We start from the raw sequence: 24,400 nt of genomic DNA on the forward strand, positions 1-24,400 counted from the left end.
TGGTCAGGTTGAGTGGTGATGAGTTTGCTATTTGGATGAATAAAGAAAGTCAAAAGTGTGAAAGATAAAAAACAAAAGGAGGAAGTGTGAAAAGTGAATGGGCCAAATTGAGGTGCATATGAAGACGTATGCTTTCTTCCAATTCATTAAATCGGGCTAATATGAATCAGGTGAATTGAGTTCTGCTTTTGGAAACTGGGTTAAGAAGGGGTGCACCGTTCCTGGAGGTACTGCAATACCAGGTCAATGCGTGGAGTGGACAGAGCAAGCTCTTTTTCCATCTCCCTGTTCTAAAAATCCATTTAATATATGGTCCCCAGATAGGGGACGTATCAGATATTAAACTGATAAGAACAGATACTACACTTGATCTTAGCCAAAAGGCCGAGAAGCGATAACCAGAATTGGTTTGGGCCTCGAGTGGCACCCTGGCCTATGCCGGACACATCTTAGGGAGAGAGAGCGAGAGGGAGACAAACCCACGCCTACACAAGACATTTTGTCACCCAAGCCAACCCTTGAAAAGGCTGCTTTGCAGAGCCAAAACAAGAAGAATGGTGCGTTTTGCAGCCGCCGCCCACTGCAATGAATCTGAATAACTCCTCCTTTAGGGCGCAAGCAACTCCCCTCCCCCTTGCAGTCTTTCCAATTCACGATACAAAAAGACGGACAGGACAGGTTGCCTGACTTTCCGTCACTGCCACCCTTTGCCATCCTTACCCGTAGAAAGCCCTTTCATCATCCCCAAACCCTAATCTTTTCCCTTTCCTTCCCAGCCCCCAAACCCTGCCCTCTGTACCTTTCTCACCACCCGCTTCCCTTCTCCTGTCATCCCCCTACCACCCGGGAAAAAAAGAGATTGCCCCCTCCTTCCACTAGCCCACCCTCCCACCCAAAGAACAACTTCTTCTGCGCAGCTTGTTTTCTAGGCAGCAGCGCTATTGTGATGTCATCGGGGGGCATTGTGACAAGCCGCCAGTGTTCCGTCTCTTCATGTTGTGCACAGTTCAAACGGAAAATACATCAACAGGCAGACTACAGAAAAGCTTACTATCAAAGGTTAGAGGGGGGCTTTCTCAGAGGGCTTTTTACAGTTTTTCTATTCCCAATTAGCCGTTTAAGTGTACTTATTGAAAGTAGTAATTCTTTCATAGGCCGCCCTTTCTTAGTATTTGACGTTCCTTATATTGCGGTATGAGGCTTCGCAGTAGGTTGCAAACATTCATCACCCATGACTGTCCCCAATTGAGCTCAGAAGCTCAATGTCTATCATGACCTCTCTTTTAGAATGTCCAAGAGCAAGCAAACTATTCCTCCAGGAGAGGGCGCCAACAGACTACTAAAGAGATCATCATTACTCAAAGAAAACCCCAAAAACCAATGCATGATAGGAATAAACAGGTAACTTTCTTTGGAGTGGAAGCGGAGAGATCGCACCAGATGCCAATTCTAGATGTTATCACACCTGTGGTCACTGCAGCAGCAGGTGAATCCACTTTGTCCAAAAGGGATCTATTCCATTCAATTGCAAATGATCTAGATAAGACAGAGAACTGCAGCACGGGGACATAGCCGAGTTGGTCAGGTTGAGTGGTGATGAGTTTGCTATTTGGATGAATAAAGAAAGTCAAAAGTGTGAAAGATAAAAAACAAAAGGAGGAAGTGTGAAAAGTGAATGGGCCAAATTGAGGTGCATATGAAGACGTATGCTTTCTTCCAATTCATTAAATCGGGCTAATATGAATCAGGTGAATTGAGTTCTGCTTTTGGAAACTGGGTTAAGAAGGGGTGCACCGTTCCTGGAGGTACTGCAATACCAGGTCAATGCGTGGAGTGGACAGAGCAAGCTCTTTTTCCATCTCCCTGTTCTAAAAATCCATTTAATATATGGTCCCCAGATAGGGGACGTATCAGATATTAAACTGATAAGAACAGATACTACACTTGATCTTAGCCAAAAGGCCGAGAAGCGATAACCAGAATTGGTTTGGGCCTCGAGTGGCACCCTGGCCTATGCCGGACACATCTTAGGGAGAGAGAGCGAGAGGGAGACAAACCCACGCCTACACAAGACATTTTGTCACCCAAGCCAACCCTTGAAAAGGCTGCTTTGCAGAGCCAAAACAAGAAGAATGGTGCGTTTTGCAGCCGCCGCCCACTGCAATGAATCTGAATAACTCCTCCTTTAGGGCGCAAGCAACTCCCCTCCCCCTTGCAGTCTTTCCAATTCACGATACAAAAAGACGGACAGGACAGGTTGCCTGACTTTCCGTCACTGCCACCCTTTGCCATCCTTACCCGTAGAAAGCCCTTTCATCATCCCCAAACCCTAATCTTTTCCCTTTCCTTCCCAGCCCCCAAACCCTGCCCTCTGTACCTTTCTCACCACCCGCTTCCCTTCTCCTGTCATCCCCCTACCACCCGGGAAAAAAAGAGATTGCCCCCTCCTTCCACTAGCCCACCCTCCCACCCAAAGAACAACTTCTTCTGCGCAGCTTGTTTTCTAGGCAGCAGCGCTATTGTGATGTCATCGGGGGGCATTGTGACAAGCCGCCAGTGTTCCGTCTCTTCATGTTGTGCACAGTTCAAACGGAAAATACATCAACAGGCAGACTACAGAAAAGCTTACTATCAAAGGTTAGAGGGGGGCTTTCTCAGAGGGCTTTTTACAGTTTTTCTATTCCCAATTAGCCGTTTAAGTGTACTTATTGAAAGTAGTAATTCTTTCATAGGCCGCCCTTTCTTAGTATTTGACGTTCCTTATATTGCGGTATGAGGCTTCGCAGTAGGTTGCAAACATTCATCACCCATGACTGTCCCCAATTGAGCTCAGAAGCTCAATGTCTATCATGACCTCTCTTTTAGAATGTCCAAGAGCAAGCAAACTATTCCTCCAGGAGAGGGCGCCAACAGACTACTAAAGAGATCATCATTACTCAAAGAAAACCCCAAAAACCAATGCATGATAGGAATAAACAGGTAACTTTCTTTGGAGTGGAAGCGGAGAGATCGCACCAGATGCCAATTCTAGATGTTATCACACCTGTGGTCACTGCAGCAGCAGGTGAATCCACTTTGTCCAAAAGGGATCTATTCCATTCAATTGCAAATGATCTAGATAAGACAGAGAACTGCAGCACGGGGACATAGCCGAGTTGGTCAGGTTGAGTGGTGATGAGTTTGCTATTTGGATGAATAAAGAAAGTCAAAAGTGTGAAAGATAAAAAACAAAAGGAGGAAGTGTGAAAAGTGAATGGGCCAAATTGAGGTGCATATGAAGACGTATGCTTTCTTCCAATTCATTAAATCGGGCTAATATGAATCAGGTGAATTGAGTTCTGCTTTTGGAAACTGGGTTAAGAAGGGGTGCACCGTTCCTGGAGGTACTGCAATACCAGGTCAATGCGTGGAGTGGACAGAGCAAGCTCTTTTTCCATCTCCCTGTTCTAAAAATCCATTTAATATATGGTCCCCAGATAGGGGACGTATCAGATATTAAACTGATAAGAACAGATACTACACTTGATCTTAGCCAAAAGGCCGAGAAGCGATAACCAGAATTGGTTTGGGCCTCGAGTGGCACCCTGGCCTATGCCGGACACATCTTAGGGAGAGAGAGCGAGAGGGAGACAAACCCACGCCTACACAAGACATTTTGTCACCCAAGCCAACCCTTGAAAAGGCTGCTTTGCAGAGCCAAAACAAGAAGAATGGTGCGTTTTGCAGCCGCCGCCCACTGCAATGAATCTGAATAACTCCTCCTTTAGGGCGCAAGCAACTCCCCTCCCCCTTGCAGTCTTTCCAATTCACGATACAAAAAGACGGACAGGACAGGTTGCCTGACTTTCCGTCACTGCCACCCTTTGCCATCCTTACCCGTAGAAAGCCCTTTCATCATCCCCAAACCCTAATCTTTTCCCTTTCCTTCCCAGCCCCCAAACCCTGCCCTCTGTACCTTTCTCACCACCCGCTTCCCTTCTCCTGTCATCCCCCTACCACCCGGGAAAAAAAGAGATTGCCCCCTCCTTCCACTAGCCCACCCTCCCACCCAAAGAACAACTTCTTCTGCGCAGCTTGTTTTCTAGGCAGCAGCGCTATTGTGATGTCATCGGGGGGCATTGTGACAAGCCGCCAGTGTTCCGTCTCTTCATGTTGTGCACAGTTCAAACGGAAAATACATCAACAGGCAGACTACAGAAAAGCTTACTATCAAAGGTTAGAGGGGGGCTTTCTCAGAGGGCTTTTTACAGTTTTTCTATTCCCAATTAGCCGTTTAAGTGTACTTATTGAAAGTAGTAATTCTTTCATAGGCCGCCCTTTCTTAGTATTTGACGTTCCTTATATTGCGGTATGAGGCTTCGCAGTAGGTTGCAAACATTCATCACCCATGACTGTCCCCAATTGAGCTCAGAAGCTCAATGTCTATCATGACCTCTCTTTTAGAATGTCCAAGAGCAAGCAAACTATTCCTCCAGGAGAGGGCGCCAACAGACTACTAAAGAGATCATCATTACTCAAAGAAAACCCCAAAAACCAATGCATGATAGGAATAAACAGGTAACTTTCTTTGGAGTGGAAGCGGAGAGATCGCACCAGATGCCAATTCTAGATGTTATCACACCTGTGGTCACTGCAGCAGCAGGTGAATCCACTTTGTCCAAAAGGGATCTATTCCATTCAATTGCAAATGATCTAGATAAGACAGAGAACTGCAGCACGGGGACATAGCCGAGTTGGTCAGGTTGAGTGGTGATGAGTTTGCTATTTGGATGAATAAAGAAAGTCAAAAGTGTGAAAGATAAAAAACAAAAGGAGGAAGTGTGAAAAGTGAATGGGCCAAATTGAGGTGCATATGAAGACGTATGCTTTCTTCCAATTCATTAAATCGGGCTAATATGAATCAGGTGAATTGAGTTCTGCTTTTGGAAACTGGGTTAAGAAGGGGTGCACCGTTCCTGGAGGTACTGCAATACCAGGTCAATGCGTGGAGTGGACAGAGCAAGCTCTTTTTCCATCTCCCTGTTCTAAAAATCCATTTAATATATGGTCCCCAGATAGGGGACGTATCAGATATTAAACTGATAAGAACAGATACTACACTTGATCTTAGCCAAAAGGCCGAGAAGCGATAACCAGAATTGGTTTGGGCCTCGAGTGGCACCCTGGCCTATGCCGGACACATCTTAGGGAGAGAGAGCGAGAGGGAGACAAACCCACGCCTACACAAGACATTTTGTCACCCAAGCCAACCCTTGAAAAGGCTGCTTTGCAGAGCCAAAACAAGAAGAATGGTGCGTTTTGCAGCCGCCGCCCACTGCAATGAATCTGAATAACTCCTCCTTTAGGGCGCAAGCAACTCCCCTCCCCCTTGCAGTCTTTCCAATTCACGATACAAAAAGACGGACAGGACAGGTTGCCTGACTTTCCGTCACTGCCACCCTTTGCCATCCTTACCCGTAGAAAGCCCTTTCATCATCCCCAAACCCTAATCTTTTCCCTTTCCTTCCCAGCCCCCAAACCCTGCCCTCTGTACCTTTCTCACCACCCGCTTCCCTTCTCCTGTCATCCCCCTACCACCCGGGAAAAAAAGAGATTGCCCCCTCCTTCCACTAGCCCACCCTCCCACCCAAAGAACAACTTCTTCTGCGCAGCTTGTTTTCTAGGCAGCAGCGCTATTGTGATGTCATCGGGGGGCATTGTGACAAGCCGCCAGTGTTCCGTCTCTTCATGTTGTGCACAGTTCAAACGGAAAATACATCAACAGGCAGACTACAGAAAAGCTTACTATCAAAGGTTAGAGGGGGGCTTTCTCAGAGGGCTTTTTACAGTTTTTCTATTCCCAATTAGCCGTTTAAGTGTACTTATTGAAAGTAGTAATTCTTTCATAGGCCGCCCTTTCTTAGTATTTGACGTTCCTTATATTGCGGTATGAGGCTTCGCAGTAGGTTGCAAACATTCATCACCCATGACTGTCCCCAATTGAGCTCAGAAGCTCAATGTCTATCATGACCTCTCTTTTAGAATGTCCAAGAGCAAGCAAACTATTCCTCCAGGAGAGGGCGCCAACAGACTACTAAAGAGATCATCATTACTCAAAGAAAACCCCAAAAACCAATGCATGATAGGAATAAACAGGTAACTTTCTTTGGAGTGGAAGCGGAGAGATCGCACCAGATGCCAATTCTAGATGTTATCACACCTGTGGTCACTGCAGCAGCAGGTGAATCCACTTTGTCCAAAAGGGATCTATTCCATTCAATTGCAAATGATCTAGATAAGACAGAGAACTGCAGCACGGGGACATAGCCGAGTTGGTCAGGTTGAGTGGTGATGAGTTTGCTATTTGGATGAATAAAGAAAGTCAAAAGTGTGAAAGATAAAAAACAAAAGGAGGAAGTGTGAAAAGTGAATGGGCCAAATTGAGGTGCATATGAAGACGTATGCTTTCTTCCAATTCATTAAATCGGGCTAATATGAATCAGGTGAATTGAGTTCTGCTTTTGGAAACTGGGTTAAGAAGGGGTGCACCGTTCCTGGAGGTACTGCAATACCAGGTCAATGCGTGGAGTGGACAGAGCAAGCTCTTTTTCCATCTCCCTGTTCTAAAAATCCATTTAATATATGGTCCCCAGATAGGGGACGTATCAGATATTAAACTGATAAGAACAGATACTACACTTGATCTTAGCCAAAAGGCCGAGAAGCGATAACCAGAATTGGTTTGGGCCTCGAGTGGCACCCTGGCCTATGCCGGACACATCTTAGGGAGAGAGAGCGAGAGGGAGACAAACCCACGCCTACACAAGACATTTTGTCACCCAAGCCAACCCTTGAAAAGGCTGCTTTGCAGAGCCAAAACAAGAAGAATGGTGCGTTTTGCAGCCGCCGCCCACTGCAATGAATCTGAATAACTCCTCCTTTAGGGCGCAAGCAACTCCCCTCCCCCTTGCAGTCTTTCCAATTCACGATACAAAAAGACGGACAGGACAGGTTGCCTGACTTTCCGTCACTGCCACCCTTTGCCATCCTTACCCGTAGAAAGCCCTTTCATCATCCCCAAACCCTAATCTTTTCCCTTTCCTTCCCAGCCCCCAAACCCTGCCCTCTGTACCTTTCTCACCACCCGCTTCCCTTCTCCTGTCATCCCCCTACCACCCGGGAAAAAAAGAGATTGCCCCCTCCTTCCACTAGCCCACCCTCCCACCCAAAGAACAACTTCTTCTGCGCAGCTTGTTTTCTAGGCAGCAGCGCTATTGTGATGTCATCGGGGGGCATTGTGACAAGCCGCCAGTGTTCCGTCTCTTCATGTTGTGCACAGTTCAAACGGAAAATACATCAACAGGCAGACTACAGAAAAGCTTACTATCAAAGGTTAGAGGGGGGCTTTCTCAGAGGGCTTTTTACAGTTTTTCTATTCCCAATTAGCCGTTTAAGTGTACTTATTGAAAGTAGTAATTCTTTCATAGGCCGCCCTTTCTTAGTATTTGACGTTCCTTATATTGCGGTATGAGGCTTCGCAGTAGGTTGCAAACATTCATCACCCATGACTGTCCCCAATTGAGCTCAGAAGCTCAATGTCTATCATGACCTCTCTTTTAGAATGTCCAAGAGCAAGCAAACTATTCCTCCAGGAGAGGGCGCCAACAGACTACTAAAGAGATCATCATTACTCAAAGAAAACCCCAAAAACCAATGCATGATAGGAATAAACAGGTAACTTTCTTTGGAGTGGAAGCGGAGAGATCGCACCAGATGCCAATTCTAGATGTTATCACACCTGTGGTCACTGCAGCAGCAGGTGAATCCACTTTGTCCAAAAGGGATCTATTCCATTCAATTGCAAATGATCTAGATAAGACAGAGAACTGCAGCACGGGGACATAGCCGAGTTGGTCAGGTTGAGTGGTGATGAGTTTGCTATTTGGATGAATAAAGAAAGTCAAAAGTGTGAAAGATAAAAAACAAAAGGAGGAAGTGTGAAAAGTGAATGGGCCAAATTGAGGTGCATATGAAGACGTATGCTTTCTTCCAATTCATTAAATCGGGCTAATATGAATCAGGTGAATTGAGTTCTGCTTTTGGAAACTGGGTTAAGAAGGGGTGCACCGTTCCTGGAGGTACTGCAATACCAGGTCAATGCGTGGAGTGGACAGAGCAAGCTCTTTTTCCATCTCCCTGTTCTAAAAATCCATTTAATATATGGTCCCCAGATAGGGGACGTATCAGATATTAAACTGATAAGAACAGATACTACACTTGATCTTAGCCAAAAGGCCGAGAAGCGATAACCAGAATTGGTTTGGGCCTCGAGTGGCACCCTGGCCTATGCCGGACACATCTTAGGGAGAGAGAGCGAGAGGGAGACAAACCCACGCCTACACAAGACATTTTGTCACCCAAGCCAACCCTTGAAAAGGCTGCTTTGCAGAGCCAAAACAAGAAGAATGGTGCGTTTTGCAGCCGCCGCCCACTGCAATGAATCTGAATAACTCCTCCTTTAGGGCGCAAGCAACTCCCCTCCCCCTTGCAGTCTTTCCAATTCACGATACAAAAAGACGGACAGGACAGGTTGCCTGACTTTCCGTCACTGCCACCCTTTGCCATCCTTACCCGTAGAAAGCCCTTTCATCATCCCCAAACCCTAATCTTTTCCCTTTCCTTCCCAGCCCCCAAACCCTGCCCTCTGTACCTTTCTCACCACCCGCTTCCCTTCTCCTGTCATCCCCCTACCACCCGGGAAAAAAAGAGATTGCCCCCTCCTTCCACTAGCCCACCCTCCCACCCAAAGAACAACTTCTTCTGCGCAGCTTGTTTTCTAGGCAGCAGCGCTATTGTGATGTCATCGGGGGGCATTGTGACAAGCCGCCAGTGTTCCGTCTCTTCATGTTGTGCACAGTTCAAACGGAAAATACATCAACAGGCAGACTACAGAAAAGCTTACTATCAAAGGTTAGAGGGGGGCTTTCTCAGAGGGCTTTTTACAGTTTTTCTATTCCCAATTAGCCGTTTAAGTGTACTTATTGAAAGTAGTAATTCTTTCATAGGCCGCCCTTTCTTAGTATTTGACGTTCCTTATATTGCGGTATGAGGCTTCGCAGTAGGTTGCAAACATTCATCACCCATGACTGTCCCCAATTGAGCTCAGAAGCTCAATGTCTATCATGACCTCTCTTTTAGAATGTCCAAGAGCAAGCAAACTATTCCTCCAGGAGAGGGCGCCAACAGACTACTAAAGAGATCATCATTACTCAAAGAAAACCCCAAAAACCAATGCATGATAGGAATAAACAGGTAACTTTCTTTGGAGTGGAAGCGGAGAGATCGCACCAGATGCCAATTCTAGATGTTATCACACCTGTGGTCACTGCAGCAGCAGGTGAATCCACTTTGTCCAAAAGGGATCTATTCCATTCAATTGCAAATGATCTAGATAAGACAGAGAACTGCAGCACGGGGACATAGCCGAGTTGGTCAGGTTGAGTGGTGATGAGTTTGCTATTTGGATGAATAAAGAAAGTCAAAAGTGTGAAAGATAAAAAACAAAAGGAGGAAGTGTGAAAAGTGAATGGGCCAAATTGAGGTGCATATGAAGACGTATGCTTTCTTCCAATTCATTAAATCGGGCTAATATGAATCAGGTGAATTGAGTTCTGCTTTTGGAAACTGGGTTAAGAAGGGGTGCACCGTTCCTGGAGGTACTGCAATACCAGGTCAATGCGTGGAGTGGACAGAGCAAGCTCTTTTTCCATCTCCCTGTTCTAAAAATCCATTTAATATATGGTCCCCAGATAGGGGACGTATCAGATATTAAACTGATAAGAACAGATACTACACTTGATCTTAGCCAAAAGGCCGAGAAGCGATAACCAGAATTGGTTTGGGCCTCGAGTGGCACCCTGGCCTATGCCGGACACATCTTAGGGAGAGAGAGCGAGAGGGAGACAAACCCACGCCTACACAAGACATTTTGTCACCCAAGCCAACCCTTGAAAAGGCTGCTTTGCAGAGCCAAAACAAGAAGAATGGTGCGTTTTGCAGCCGCCGCCCACTGCAATGAATCTGAATAACTCCTCCTTTAGGGCGCAAGCAACTCCCCTCCCCCTTGCAGTCTTTCCAATTCACGATACAAAAAGACGGACAGGACAGGTTGCCTGACTTTCCGTCACTGCCACCCTTTGCCATCCTTACCCGTAGAAAGCCCTTTCATCATCCCCAAACCCTAATCTTTTCCCTTTCCTTCCCAGCCCCCAAACCCTGCCCTCTGTACCTTTCTCACCACCCGCTTCCCTTCTCCTGTCATCCCCCTACCACCCGGGAAAAAAAGAGATTGCCCCCTCCTTCCACTAGCCCACCCTCCCACCCAAAGAACAACTTCTTCTGCGCAGCTTGTTTTCTAGGCAGCAGCGCTATTGTGATGTCATCGGGGGGCATTGTGACAAGCCGCCAGTGTTCCGTCTCTTCATGTTGTGCACAGTTCAAACGGAAAATACATCAACAGGCAGACTACAGAAAAGCTTACTATCAAAGGTTAGAGGGGGGCTTTCTCAGAGGGCTTTTTACAGTTTTTCTATTCCCAATTAGCCGTTTAAGTGTACTTATTGAAAGTAGTAATTCTTTCATAGGCCGCCCTTTCTTAGTATTTGACGTTCCTTATATTGCGGTATGAGGCTTCGCAGTAGGTTGCAAACATTCATCACCCATGACTGTCCCCAATTGAGCTCAGAAGCTCAATGTCTATCATGACCTCTCTTTTAGAATGTCCAAGAGCAAGCAAACTATTCCTCCAGGAGAGGGCGCCAACAGACTACTAAAGAGATCATCATTACTCAAAGAAAACCCCAAAAACCAATGCATGATAGGAATAAACAGGTAACTTTCTTTGGAGTGGAAGCGGAGAGATCGCACCAGATGCCAATTCTAGATGTTATCACACCTGTGGTCACTGCAGCAGCAGGTGAATCCACTTTGTCCAAAAGGGATCTATTCCATTCAATTGCAAATGATCTAGATAAGACAGAGAACTGCAGCACGGGGACATAGCCGAGTTGGTCAGGTTGAGTGGTGATGAGTTTGCTATTTGGATGAATAAAGAAAGTCAAAAGTGTGAAAGATAAAAAACAAAAGGAGGAAGTGTGAAAAGTGAATGGGCCAAATTGAGGTGCATATGAAGACGTATGCTTTCTTCCAATTCATTAAATCGGGCTAATATGAATCAGGTGAATTGAGTTCTGCTTTTGGAAACTGGGTTAAGAAGGGGTGCACCGTTCCTGGAGGTACTGCAATACCAGGTCAATGCGTGGAGTGGACAGAGCAAGCTCTTTTTCCATCTCCCTGTTCTAAAAATCCATTTAATATATGGTCCCCAGATAGGGGACGTATCAGATATTAAACTGATAAGAACAGATTTTTGATTTAATGAAGCTTTCCAAAGCACCGCAAAAAATGCATGACCGAAGTCACACCAAAAACAGTGCAAAGGCTAGGATTCGTGTGGACCCCTCCGTGAGGAGAGGGTCCCCAAAAATCAACCCCGTCCCTCCGAGCCAGAAGGCCACAGCAAGGGTCAGGGATCTTCGGTGCTCCCCCAAGCCGAAGCCTGGTTGAGCCTTGTCGTTGCTCCCAGCGTCCACCCAGGCATCTTACCCAAGTGGAGTAGAGAGCTACTAGTTGTTGGTTTCGCAGCCGAAACTGCCCGGACCGTCAACCGGTGTTGGTTTCTCAGCCCAAGGCTAACCGGACCTCCAACCGGGTGTTGGTTTCTCAGCCGAAGCTGACCCGGACCTCCAACCGGGTGTTGGTTTCTCAGCCGAAGCTGACCCAGACCTCCAACCGGGTGTTGGTTTCTCAGCCGAAGCTGACCCGGACCTCCAACCGGGTGTTGGTTTCTCAGCCCAAAGCTGAACGGACCTCCGACCATGATTATAAAAATTTCCCTTCCTAGCCAGAAGGCCGGGATAGAGCAATATGCTCAGAAAGTATGAAAGGGCAAGGTACGGTGTGCTACAGAGCCCAAGGCTCGCCGGGGTCCCAAGCCAGCAAGCTCAGACTCACTCCAGGGTCGTCAGTCCTGGGGCACATTGCACCATAGCCCCCACACTTACTCAGTCTAATAGCCTCGATCCTGGTAGGGCCATGTTTTCCTCTAGATGAATATACTATACATTAAGAGTACTAGCAAGCGCAACCTTCCAGTGTGCATTGCATCTGCCGAGCCTCACAGATACTACACTTGATCTTAGCCAAAAGGCCGAGAAGCGATAACCAGAATTGGTTTGGGCCTCGAGTGGCACCCTGGCCTATGCCGGACACATCTTAGGGAGAGAGAGCGAGAGGGAGACAAACCCACGCCTACACAAGACATTTTGTCACCCAAGCCAACCCTTGAAAAGGCTGCTTTGCAGAGCCAAAACAAGAAGAATGGTGCGTTTTGCAGCCGCCGCCCACTGCAATGAATCTGAATAACTCCTCCTTTAGGGCGCAAGCAACTCCCCTCCCCCTTGCAGTCTTTCCAATTCACGATACAAAAAGACGGACAGGACAGGTTGCCTGACTTTCCGTCACTGCCACCCTTTGCCATCCTTACCCGTAGAAAGCCCTTTCATCATCCCCAAACCCTAATCTTTTCCCTTTCCTTCCCAGCCCCCAAACCCTGCCCTCTGTACCTTTCTCACCACCCGCTTCCCTTCTCCTGTCATCCCCCTACCACCCGGGAAAAAAAGAGATTGCCCCCTCCTTCCACTAGCCCACCCTCCCACCCAAAGAACAACTTCTTCTGCGCAGCTTGTTTTCTAGGCAGCAGCGCTATTGTGATGTCATCGGGGGGCATTGTGACAAGCCGCCAGTGTTCCGTCTCTTCATGTTGTGCACAGTTCAAACGGAAAATACATCAACAGGCAGACTACAGAAAAGCTTACTATCAAAGGTTAGAGGGGGGCTTTCTCAGAGGGCTTTTTACAGTTTTTCTATTCCCAATTAGCCGTTTAAGTGTACTTATTGAAAGTAGTAATTCTTTCATAGGCCGCCCTTTCTTAGTATTTGACGTTCCTTATATTGCGGTATGAGGCTTCGCAGTAGGTTGCAAACATTCATCACCCATGACTGTCCCCAATTGAGCTCAGAAGCTCAATGTCTATCATGACCTCTCTTTTAGAATGTCCAAGAGCAAGCAAACTATTCCTCCAGGAGAGGGCGCCAACAGACTACTAAAGAGATCATCATTACTCAAAGAAAACCCCAAAAACCAATGCATGATAGGAATAAACAGGTAACTTTCTTTGGAGTGGAAGCGGAGAGATCGCACCAGATGCCAATTCTAGATGTTATCACACCTGTGGTCACTGCAGCAGCAGGTGAATCCACTTTGTCCAAAAGGGATCTATTCCATTCAATTGCAAATGATCTAGATAAGACAGAGAACTGCAGCACGGGGACATAGCCGAGTTGGTCAGGTTGAGTGGTGATGAGTTTGCTATTTGGATGAATAAAGAAAGTCAAAAGTGTGAAAGATAAAAAACAAAAGGAGGAAGTGTGAAAAGTGAATGGGCCAAATTGAGGTGCATATGAAGACGTATGCTTTCTTCCAATTCATTAAATCGGGCTAATATGAATCAGGTGAATTGAGTTCTGCTTTTGGAAACTGGGTTAAGAAGGGGTGCACCGTTCCTGGAGGTACTGCAATACCAGGTCAATGCGTGGAGTGGACAGAGCAAGCTCTTTTTCCATCTCCCTGTTCTAAAAATCCATTTAATATATGGTCCCCAGATAGGGGACGTATCAGATATTAAACTGATAAGAACAGAAACTACACTTGATCTTAGCCAAAAGGCCGAGAAGCGATAACCAGAATTGGTTTGGGCCTCGAGTGGCACCCTGGCCTATGCCGGACACATCTTAGGGAGAGAGAGCGAGAGGGAGACAAACCCACGCCTACACAAGACATTTTGTCACCCAAGCCAACCCTTGAAAAGGCTGCTTTGCAGAGCCAAAACAAGAAGAATGGTGCGTTTTGCAGCCGCCGCCCACTGCAATGAATCTGAATAACTCCTCCTTTAGGGCGCAAGCAACTCCCCTCCCCCTTGCAGTCTTTCCAATTCACGATACAAAAAGACGGACAGGACAGGTTGCCTGACTTTCCGTCACTGCCACCCTTTGCCATCCTTACCCGTAGAAAGCCCTTTCATCATCCCCAAACCCTAATCTTTTCCCTTTCCTTCCCAGCCCCCAAACCCTGCCCTCTGTACCTTTCTCACCACCCGCTTCCCTTCTCCTGTCATCCCCCTACCACCCGGGAAAAAAAGAGATTGCCCCCTCCTTCCACTAGCCCACCCTCCCACCCAAAGAACAACTTCTTCTGCGCAGCTTGTTTTCTAGGCAGCAGCGCTATTGTGATGTCATCGGGGGGCATTGTGACAAGCCGCCAGTGTTCCGTCTCTTCATGTTGTGCACAGTTCAAACGGAAAATACATCAACAGGCAGACTACAGAAAAGCTTACTATCAAAGGTTAGAGGGGGGCTTTCTCAGAGGGCTTTTTACAGTTTTTCTATTCCCAATTAGCCGTTTAAGTGTACTTATTGAAAGTAGTAATTCTTTCATAGGCCGCCCTTTCTTAGTATTTGACGTTCCTTATATTGCGGTATGAGGCTTCGCAGTAGGTTGCAAACATTCATCACCCATGACTGTCCCCAATTGAGCTCAGAAGCTCAATGTCTATCATGACCTCTCTTTTAGAATGTCCAAGAGCAAGCAAACTATTCCTCCAGGAGAGGGCGCCAACAGACTACTAAAGAGATCATCATTACTCAAAGAAAACCCCAAAAACCAATGCATGATAGGAATAAACAGGTAACTTTCTTTGGAGTGGAAGCGGAGAGATCGCACCAGATGCCAATTCTAGATGTTATCACACCTGTGGTCACTGCAGCAGCAGGTGAATCCACTTTGTCCAAAAGGGATCTATTCCATTCAATTGCAAATGATCTAGATAAGACAGAGAACTGCAGCACGGGGACATAGCCGAGTTGGTCAGGTTGAGTGGTGATGAGTTTGCTATTTGGATGAATAAAGAAAGTCAAAAGTGTGAAAGATAAAAAACAAAAGGAGGAAGTGTGAAAAGTGAATGGGCCAAATTGAGGTGCATATGAAGACGTATGCTTTCTTCCAATTCATTAAATCGGGCTAATATGAATCAGGTGAATTGAGTTCTGCTTTTGGAAACTGGGTTAAGAAGGGGTGCACCGTTCCTGGAGGTACTGCAATACCAGGTCAATGCGTGGAGTGGACAGAGCAAGCTCTTTTTCCATCTCCCTGTTCTAAAAATCCATTTAATATATGGTCCCCAGATAGGGGACGTATCAGATATTAAACTGATAAGAACAGATACTACACTTGATCTTAGCCAAAAGGCCGAGAAGCGATAACCAGAATTGGTTTGGGCCTCGAGTGGCACCCTGGCCTATGCCGGACACATCTTAGGGAGAGAGAGCGAGAGGGAGACAAACCCACGCCTACACAAGACATTTTGTCACCCAAGCCAACCCTTGAAAAGGCTGCTTTGCAGAGCCAAAACAAGAAGAATGGTGCGTTTTGCAGCCGCCGCCCACTGCAATGAATCTGAATAACTCCTCCTTTAGGGCGCAAGCAACTCCCCTCCCCCTTGCAGTCTTTCCAATTCACGATACAAAAAGACGGACAGGACAGGTTGCCTGACTTTCCGTCACTGCCACCCTTTGCCATCCTTACCCGTAGAAAGCCCTTTCATCATCCCCAAACCCTAATCTTTTCCCTTTCCTTCCCAGCCCCCAAACCCTGCCCTCTGTACCTTTCTCACCACCCGCTTCCCTTCTCCTGTCATCCCCCTACCACCCGGGAAAAAAAGAGATTGCCCCCTCCTTCCACTAGCCCACCCTCCCACCCAAAGAACAACTTCTTCTGCGCAGCTTGTTTTCTAGGCAGCAGCGCTATTGTGATGTCATCGGGGGGCATTGTGACAAGCCGCCAGTGTTCCGTCTCTTCATGTTGTGCACAGTTCAAACGGAAAATACATCAACAGGCAGACTACAGAAAAGCTTACTATCAAAGGTTAGAGGGGGGCTTTCTCAGAGGGCTTTTTACAGTTTTTCTATTCCCAATTAGCCGTTTAAGTGTACTTATTGAAAGTAGTAATTCTTTCATAGGCCGCCCTTTCTTAGTATTTGACGTTCCTTATATTGCGGTATGAGGCTTCGCAGTAGGTTGCAAACATTCATCACCCATGACTGTCCCCAATTGAGCTCAGAAGCTCAATGTCTATCATGACCTCTCTTTTAGAATGTCCAAGAGCAAGCAAACTATTCCTCCAGGAGAGGGCGCCAACAGACTACTAAAGAGATCATCATTACTCAAAGAAAACCCCAAAAACCAATGCATGATAGGAATAAACAGGTAACTTTCTTTGGAGTGGAAGCGGAGAGATCGCACCAGATGCCAATTCTAGATGTTATCACACCTGTGGTCACTGCAGCAGCAGGTGAATCCACTTTGTCCAAAAGGGATCTATTCCATTCAATTGCAAATGATCTAGATAAGACAGAGAACTGCAGCACGGGGACATAGCCGAGTTGGTCAGGTTGAGTGGTGATGAGTTTGCTATTTGGATGAATAAAGAAAGTCAAAAGTGTGAAAGATAAAAAACAAAAGGAGGAAGTGTGAAAAGTGAATGGGCCAAATTGAGGTGCATATGAAGACGTATGCTTTCTTCCAATTCATTAAATCGGGCTAATATGAATCAGGTGAATTGAGTTCTGCTTTTGGAAACTGGGTTAAGAAGGGGTGCACCGTTCCTGGAGGTACTGCAATACCAGGTCAATGCGTGGAGTGGACAGAGCAAGCTCTTTTTCCATCTCCCTGTTCTAAAAATCCATTTAATATATGGTCCCCAGATAGGGGACGTATCAGATATTAAACTGATAAGAACAGATACTACACTTGATCTTAGCCAAAAGGCCGAGAAGCGATAACCAGAATTGGTTTGGGCCTCGAGTGGCACCCTGGCCTATGCCGGACACATCTTAGGGAGAGAGAGCGAGAGGGAGACAAACCCACGCCTACACAAGACATTTTGTCACCCAAGCCAACCCTTGAAAAGGCTGCTTTGCAGAGCCAAAACAAGAAGAATGGTGCGTTTTGCAGCCGCCGCCCACTGCAATGAATCTGAATAACTCCTCCTTTAGGGCGCAAGCAACTCCCCTCCCCCTTGCAGTCTTTCCAATTCACGATACAAAAAGACGGACAGGACAGGTTGCCTGACTTTCCGTCACTGCCACCCTTTGCCATCCTTACCCGTAGAAAGCCCTTTCATCATCCCCAAACCCTAATCTTTTCCCTTTCCTTCCCAGCCCCCAAACCCTGCCCTCTGTACCTTTCTCACCACCCGCTTCCCTTCTCCTGTCATCCCCCTACCACCCGGGAAAAAAAGAGATTGCCCCCTCCTTCCACTAGCCCACCCTCCCACCCAAAGAACAACTTCTTCTGCGCAGCTTGTTTTCTAGGCAGCAGCGCTATTGTGATGTCATCGGGGGGCATTGTGACAAGCCGCCAGTGTTCCGTCTCTTCATGTTGTGCACAGTTCAAACGGAAAATACATCAACAGGCAGACTACAGAAAAGCTTACTATCAAAGGTTAGAGGGGGGCTTTCTCAGAGGGCTTTTTACAGTTTTTCTATTCCCAATTAGCCGTTTAAGTGTACTTATTGAAAGTAGTAATTCTTTCATAGGCCGCCCTTTCTTAGTATTTGACGTTCCTTATATTGCGGTATGAGGCTTCGCAGTAGGTTGCAAACATTCATCACCCATGACTGTCCCCAATTGAGCTCAGAAGCTCAATGTCTATCATGACCTCTCTTTTAGAATGTCCAAGAGCAAGCAAACTATTCCTCCAGGAGAGGGCGCCAACAGACTACTAAAGAGATCATCATTACTCAAAGAAAACCCCAAAAACCAATGCATGATAGGAATAAACAGGTAACTTTCTTTGGAGTGGAAGCGGCGAGATCGCACCAGATGCCAATTCTAGATGTTATCACACCTGTGGTCACTGCAGCAGCAGGTGAATCCACTTTGTCCAAAAGGGATCTATTCCATTCAATTGCAAATGATCTAGATAAGACAGAGAACTGCAGCACGGGGACATAGCCGAGTTGGTCAGGTTGAGTGGTGATGAGTTTGCTATTTGGATGAATAAAGAAAGTCAAAAGTGTGAAAGATAAAAAACAAAAGGAGGAAGTGTGAAAAGTGAATGGGCCAAATTGAGGTGCATATGAAGACGTATGCTTTCTTCCAATTCATTAAATCGGGCTAATATGAATCAGGTGAATTGAGTTCTGCTTTTGGAAACTGGGTTAAGAAGGGGTGCACCGTTCCTGGAGGTACTGCAATACCAGGTCAATGCGTGGAGTGGACAGAGCAAGCTCTTTTTCCATCTCCCTGTTCTAAAAATCCATTTAATATATGGTCCCCAGATAGGGGACGTATCAGATATTAAACTGATAAGAACAGATACTACACTTGATCTTAGCCAAAAGGCCGAGAAGCGATAACCAGAATTGGTTTGGGCCTCGAGTGGCACCCTGGCCTATGCCGGACACATCTTAGGGAGAGAGAGCGAGAGGGAGACAAACCCACGCCTACACAAGACATTTTGTCACCCAAGCCAACCCTTGAAAAGGCTGCTTTGCAGAGCCAAAACAAGAAGAATGGTGCGTTTTGCAGCCGCCGCCCACTGCAATGAATCTGAATAACTCCTCCTTTAGGGCGCAAGCAACTCCCCTCCCCCTTGCAGTCTTTCCAATTCACGATACAAAAAGACGGACAGGACAGGTTGCCTGACTTTCCGTCACTGCCACCCTTTGCCATCCTTACCCGTAGAAAGCCCTTTCATCATCCCCAAACCCTAATCTTTTCCCTTTCCTTCCCAGCCCCCAAACCCTGCCCTCTGTACCTTTCTCACCACCCGCTTCCCTTCTCCTGTCATCCCCCTACCACCCGGGAAAAAAAGAGATTGCCCCCTCCTTCCACTAGCCCACCCTCCCACCCAAAGAACAACTTCTTCTGCGCAGCTTGTTTTCTAGGCAGCAGCGCTATTGTGATGTCATCGGGGGGCATTGTGACAAGCCGCCAGTGTTCCGTCTCTTCATGTTGTGCACAGTTCAAACGGAAAATACATCAACAGGCAGACTACAGAAAAGCTTACTATCAAAGGTTAGAGGGGGGCTTTCTCAGAGGGCTTTTTACAGTTTTTCTATTCCCAATTAGCCGTTTAAGTGTACTTATTGAAAGTAGTAATTCTTTCATAGGCCGCCCTTTCTTAGTATTTGACGTTCCTTATATTGCGGTATGAGGCTTCGCAGTAGGTTGCAAACATTCATCACCCATGACTGTCCCCAATTGAGCTCAGAAGCTCAATGTCTATCATGACCTCTCTTTTAGAATGTCCAAGAGCAAGCAAACTATTCCTCCAGGAGAGGGCGCCAACAGACTACTAAAGAGATCATCATTACTCAAAGAAAACCCCAAAAACCAATGCATGATAGGAATAAACAGGTAACTTTCTTTGGAGTGGAAGCGGAGAGATCGCACCAGATGCCAATTCTAGATGTTATCACACCTGTGGTCACTGCAGCAGCAGGTGAATCCACTTTGTCCAAAAGGGATCTATTCCATTCAATTGCAAATGATCTAGATAAGACAGAGAACTGCAGCACGGGGACATAGCCGAGTTGGTCAGGTTGAGTGGTGATGAGTTTGCTATTTGGATGAATAAAGAAAGTCAAAAGTGTGAAAGATAAAAAACAAAAGGAGGAAGTGTGAAAAGTGAATGGGCCAAATTGAGGTGCATATGAAGACGTATGCTTTCTTCCAATTCATTAAATCGGGCTAATATGAATCAGGTGAATTGAGTTCTGCTTTTGGAAACTGGGTTAAGAAGGGGTGCACCGTTCCTGGAGGTACTGCAATACCAGGTCAATGCGTGGAGTGGACAGAGCAAGCTCTTTTTCCATCTCCCTGTTCTAAAAATCCATTTAATATATGGTCCCCAGATAGGGGACGTATCAGATATTAAACTGATAAGAACAGATACTACACTTGATCTTAGCCAAAAGGCCGAGAAGCGATAACCAGAATTGGTTTGGGCCTCGAGTGGCACCCTGGCCTATGCCGGACACATCTTAGGGAGAGAGAGCGAGAGGGAGACAAACCCACGCCTACACAAGACATTTTGTCACCCAAGCCAACCCTTGAAAAGGCTGCTTTGCAGAGCCAAAACAAGAAGAATGGTGCGTTTTGCAGCCGCCGCCCACTGCAATGAATCTGAATAACTCCTCCTTTAGGGCGCAAGCAACTCCCCTCCCCCTTGCAGTCTTTCCAATTCACGATACAAAAAGACGGACAGGACAGGTTGCCTGACTTTCCGTCACTGCCACCCTTTGCCATCCTTACCCGTAGAAAGCCCTTTCATCATCCCCAAACCCTAATCTTTTCCCTTTCCTTCCCAGCCCCCAAACCCTGCCCTCTGTACCTTTCTCACCACCCGCTTCCCTTCTCCTGTCATCCCCCTACCACCCGGGAAAAAAAGAGATTGCCCCCTCCTTCCACTAGCCCACCCTCCCACCCAAAGAACAACTTCTTCTGCGCAGCTTGTTTTCTAGGCAGCAGCGCTATTGTGATGTCATCGGGGGGCATTGTGACAAGCCGCCAGTGTTCCGTCTCTTCATGTTGTGCACAGTTCAAACGGAAAATACATCAACAGGCAGACTACAGAAAAGCTTACTATCAAAGGTTAGAGGGGGGCTTTCTCAGAGGGCTTTTTACAGTTTTTCTATTCCCAATTAGCCGTTTAAGTGTACTTATTGAAAGTAGTAATTCTTTCATAGGCCGCCCTTTCTTAGTATTTGACGTTCCTTATATTGCGGTATGAGGCTTCGCAGTAGGTTGCAAACATTCATCACCCATGACTGTCCCCAATTGAGCTCAGAAGCTCAATGTCTATCATGACCTCTCTTTTAGAATGTCCAAGAGCAAGCAAACTATTCCTCCAGGAGAGGGCGCCAACAGACTACTAAAGAGATCATCATTACTCAAAGAAAACCCCAAAAACCAATGCATGATAGGAATAAACAGGTAACTTTCTTTGGAGTGGAAGCGGAGAGATCGCACCAGATGCCAATTCTAGATGTTATCACACCTGTGGTCACTGCAGCAGCAGGTGAATCCACTTTGTCCAAAAGGGATCTATTCCATTCAATTGCAAATGATCTAGATAAGACAGAGAACTGCAGCACGGGGACATAGCCGAGTTGGTCAGGTTGAGTGGTGATGAGTTTGCTATTTGGATGAATAAAGAAAGTCAAAAGTGTGAAAGATAAAAAACAAAAGGAGGAAGTGTGAAAAGTGAATGGGCCAAATTGAGGTGCATATGAAGACGTATGCTTTCTTCCAATTCATTAAATCGGGCTAATATGAATCAGGTGAATTGAGTTCTGCTTTTGGAAACTGGGTTAAGAAGGGGTGCACCGTTCCTGGAGGTACTGCAATACCAGGTCAATGCGTGGAGTGGACAGAGCAAGCTCTTTTTCCATCTCCCTGTTCTAAAAATCCATTTAATATATGGTCCCCAGATAGGGGACGTATCAGATATTAAACTGATAAGAACAGATACTACACTTGATCTTAGCCAAAAGGCCGAGAAGCGATAACCAGAATTGGTTTGGGCCTCGAGTGGCACCCTGGCCTATGCCGGACACATCTTAGGGAGAGAGAGCGAGAGGGAGACAAACCCACGCCTACACAAGACATTTTGTCACCCAAGCCAACCCTTGAAAAGGCTGCTTTGCAGAGCCAAAACAAGAAGAATGGTGCGTTTTGCAGCCGCCGCCCACTGCAATGAATCTGAATAACTCCTCCTTTAGGGCGCAAGCAACTCCCCTCCCCCTTGCAGTCTTTCCAATTCACGATACAAAAAGACGGACAGGACAGGTTGCCTGACTTTCCGTCACTGCCACCCTTTGCCATCCTTACCCGTAGAAAGCCCTTTCATCATCCCCAAACCCTAATCTTTTCCCTTTCCTTCCCAGCCCCCAAACCCTGCCCTCTGTACCTTTCTCACCACCCGCTTCCCTTCTCCTGTCATCCCCCTACCACCCGGGAAAAAAAGAGATTGCCCCCTCCTTCCACTAGCCCACCCTCCCACCCAAAGAACAACTTCTTCTGCGCAGCTTGTTTTCTAGGCAGCAGCGCTATTGTGATGTCATCGGGGGGCATTGTGACAAGCCGCCAGTGTTCCGTCTCTTCATGTTGTGCACAGTTCAAACGGAAAATACATCAACAGGCAGACTACAGAAAAGCTTACTATCAAAGGTTAGAGGGGGGCTTTCTCAGAGGGCTTTTTACAGTTTTTCTATTCCCAATTAGCCGTTTAAGTGTACTTATTGAAAGTAGTAATTCTTTCATAGGCCGCCCTTTCTTAGTATTTGACGTTCCTTATATTGCGGTATGAGGCTTCGCAGTAGGTTGCAAACATTCATCACCCATGACTGTCCCCAATTGAGCTCAGAAGCTCAATGTCTATCATGACCTCTCTTTTAGAATGTCCAAGAGCAAGCAAACTATTCCTCCAGGAGAGGGCGCCAACAGACTACTAAAGAGATCATCATTACTCAAAGAAAACCCCAAAAACCAATGCATGATAGGAATAAACAGGTAACTTTCTTTGGAGTGGAAGCGGAGAGATCGCACCAGATGCCAATTCTAGATGTTATCACACCTGTGGTCACTGCAGCAGCAGGTGAATCCACTTTGTCCAAAAGGGATCTATTCCATTCAATTGCAAATGATCTAGATAAGACAGAGAACTGCAGCACGGGGACATAGCCGAGTTGGTCAGGTTGAGTGGTGATGAGTTTGCTATTTGGATGAATAAAGAAAGTCAAAAGTGTGAAAGATAAAAAACAAAAGGAGGAAGTGTGAAAAGTGAATGGGCCAAATTGAGGTGCATATGAAGACGTATGCTTTCTTCCAATTCATTAAATCGGGCTAATATGAATCAGGTGAATTGAGTTCTGCTTTTGGAAACTGGGTTAAGAAGGGGTGCACCGTTCCTGGAGGTACTGCAATACCAGGTCAATGCGTGGAGTGGACAGAGCAAGCTCTTTTTCCATCTCCCTGTTCTAAAAATCCATTTAATATATGGTCCCCAGATAGGGGACGTATCAGATATTAAACTGATAAGAACAGATACTACACTTGATCTTAGCCAAAAGGCCGAGAAGCGATAACCAGAATTGGTTTGGGCCTCGAGTGGCACCCTGGCCTATGCCGGACACATCTTAGGGAGAGAGAGCGAGAGGGAGACAAACCCACGCCTACACAAGACATTTTGTCACCCAAGCCAACCCTTGAAAAGGCTGCTTTGCAGAGCCAAAACAAGAAGAATGGTGCGTTTTGCAGCCGCCGCCCACTGCAATGAATCTGAATAACTCCTCCTTTAGGGCGCAAGCAACTCCCCTCCCCCTTGCAGTCTTTCCAATTCACGATACAAAAAGACGGACAGGACAGGTTGCCTGACTTTCCGTCACTGCCACCCTTTGCCATCCTTACCCGTAGAAAGCCCTTTCATCATCCCCAAACCCTAATCTTTTCCCTTTCCTTCCCAGCCCCCAAACCCTGCCCTCTGTACCTTTCTCACCACCCGCTTCCCTTCTCCTGTCATCCCCCTACCACCCGGGAAAAAAAGAGATTGCCCCCTCCTTCCACTAGCCCACCCTCCCACCCAAAGAACAACTTCTTCTGCGCAGCTTGTTTTCTAGGCAGCAGCGCTATTGTGATGTCATCGGGGGGCATTGTGACAAGCCGCCAGTGTTCCGTCTCTTCATGTTGTGCACAGTTCAAACGGAAAATACATCAACAGGCAGACTACAGAAAAGCTTACTATCAAAGGTTAGAGGGGGGCTTTCTCAGAGGGCTTTTTACAGTTTTTCTATTCCCAATTAGCCGTTTAAGTGTACTTATTGAAAGTAGTAATTCTTTCATAGGCCGCCCTTTCTTAGTATTTGACGTTCCTTATATTGCGGTATGAGGCTTCGCAGTAGGTTGCAAACATTCATCACCCATGACTGTCCCCAATTGAGCTCAGAAGCTCAATGTCTATCATGACCTCTCTTTTAGAATGTCCAAGAGCAAGCAAACTATTCCTCCAGGAGAGGGCGCCAACAGACTACTAAAGAGATCATCATTACTCAAAGAAAACCCCAAAAACCAATGCATGATAGGAATAAACAGGTAACTTTCTTTGGAGTGGAAGCGGAGAGATCGCACCAGATGCCAATTCTAGATGTTATCACACCTGTGGTCACTGCAGCAGCAGGTGAA

The 24,400-nt window shown here is 46.6% G+C and overlaps 15 non-coding genes and 1 pseudogene across 15 annotated transcripts; all 16 read right to left on the bottom strand.

Moving 5' to 3' along the window:
* Positions 1–205: 205 nt before the first annotated feature.
* On the bottom strand, positions 206–396 carry LOC142263412 (U2 spliceosomal RNA). Its single transcript, XR_012730491.1, has one exon. It is a non-coding gene; the product is annotated as a U2 spliceosomal RNA (small nuclear RNA).
* Positions 397–1,783: 1,387 nt separating this feature from the next.
* LOC142263413 (U2 spliceosomal RNA) lies at positions 1,784–1,974 on the bottom strand. The gene has a single exon (XR_012730492.1). It is a non-coding gene; the product is annotated as a U2 spliceosomal RNA (small nuclear RNA).
* Positions 1,975–3,361: 1,387 nt separating this feature from the next.
* Positions 3,362–3,552, bottom strand: LOC142263415 (U2 spliceosomal RNA). The gene has a single exon (XR_012730494.1). It is a non-coding gene; the product is annotated as a U2 spliceosomal RNA (small nuclear RNA).
* Positions 3,553–4,939: 1,387 nt separating this feature from the next.
* Positions 4,940–5,130, bottom strand: LOC142263416 (U2 spliceosomal RNA). Its single transcript, XR_012730495.1, has one exon. It is a non-coding gene; the product is annotated as a U2 spliceosomal RNA (small nuclear RNA).
* A 1,387-nt stretch (positions 5,131–6,517) lies between these two features.
* On the bottom strand, positions 6,518–6,708 carry LOC142263417 (U2 spliceosomal RNA). The gene has a single exon (XR_012730496.1). It is a non-coding gene; the product is annotated as a U2 spliceosomal RNA (small nuclear RNA).
* Positions 6,709–8,095: 1,387 nt separating this feature from the next.
* On the bottom strand, positions 8,096–8,286 carry LOC142263418 (U2 spliceosomal RNA). Its single transcript, XR_012730497.1, has one exon. It is a non-coding gene; the product is annotated as a U2 spliceosomal RNA (small nuclear RNA).
* A 1,387-nt stretch (positions 8,287–9,673) lies between these two features.
* Positions 9,674–9,864, bottom strand: LOC142263419 (U2 spliceosomal RNA). The gene has a single exon (XR_012730498.1). It is a non-coding gene; the product is annotated as a U2 spliceosomal RNA (small nuclear RNA).
* Positions 9,865–11,251: 1,387 nt separating this feature from the next.
* LOC142263371 (U2 spliceosomal RNA) lies at positions 11,252–11,444 on the bottom strand. Its single transcript, XR_012730461.1, has one exon. It is a non-coding gene; the product is annotated as a U2 spliceosomal RNA (small nuclear RNA).
* Positions 11,445–12,132: 688 nt separating this feature from the next.
* LOC142263380 (U2 spliceosomal RNA) lies at positions 12,133–12,259 on the bottom strand (annotated as a pseudogene).
* Positions 12,260–13,646: 1,387 nt separating this feature from the next.
* On the bottom strand, positions 13,647–13,837 carry LOC142263364 (U2 spliceosomal RNA). Its single transcript, XR_012730455.1, has one exon. It is a non-coding gene; the product is annotated as a U2 spliceosomal RNA (small nuclear RNA).
* A 1,387-nt stretch (positions 13,838–15,224) lies between these two features.
* On the bottom strand, positions 15,225–15,415 carry LOC142263420 (U2 spliceosomal RNA). Its single transcript, XR_012730499.1, has one exon. It is a non-coding gene; the product is annotated as a U2 spliceosomal RNA (small nuclear RNA).
* A 1,387-nt stretch (positions 15,416–16,802) lies between these two features.
* LOC142263422 (U2 spliceosomal RNA) lies at positions 16,803–16,993 on the bottom strand. The gene has a single exon (XR_012730500.1). It is a non-coding gene; the product is annotated as a U2 spliceosomal RNA (small nuclear RNA).
* Positions 16,994–18,380: 1,387 nt separating this feature from the next.
* Positions 18,381–18,571, bottom strand: LOC142263423 (U2 spliceosomal RNA). The gene has a single exon (XR_012730501.1). It is a non-coding gene; the product is annotated as a U2 spliceosomal RNA (small nuclear RNA).
* A 1,387-nt stretch (positions 18,572–19,958) lies between these two features.
* LOC142263424 (U2 spliceosomal RNA) lies at positions 19,959–20,149 on the bottom strand. Its single transcript, XR_012730502.1, has one exon. It is a non-coding gene; the product is annotated as a U2 spliceosomal RNA (small nuclear RNA).
* Positions 20,150–21,536: 1,387 nt separating this feature from the next.
* Positions 21,537–21,727, bottom strand: LOC142263425 (U2 spliceosomal RNA). The gene has a single exon (XR_012730503.1). It is a non-coding gene; the product is annotated as a U2 spliceosomal RNA (small nuclear RNA).
* A 1,387-nt stretch (positions 21,728–23,114) lies between these two features.
* LOC142263427 (U2 spliceosomal RNA) lies at positions 23,115–23,305 on the bottom strand. The gene has a single exon (XR_012730505.1). It is a non-coding gene; the product is annotated as a U2 spliceosomal RNA (small nuclear RNA).
* Positions 23,306–24,400: the final 1,095 nt, after the last annotated feature.

Source organism: Anomaloglossus baeobatrachus, unplaced genomic scaffold, assembly GCF_048569485.1.
Source record: "Anomaloglossus baeobatrachus isolate aAnoBae1 unplaced genomic scaffold, aAnoBae1.hap1 Scaffold_2573, whole genome shotgun sequence".
NCBI lineage: Eukaryota > Metazoa > Chordata > Amphibia > Anura > Aromobatidae > Anomaloglossus > Anomaloglossus baeobatrachus.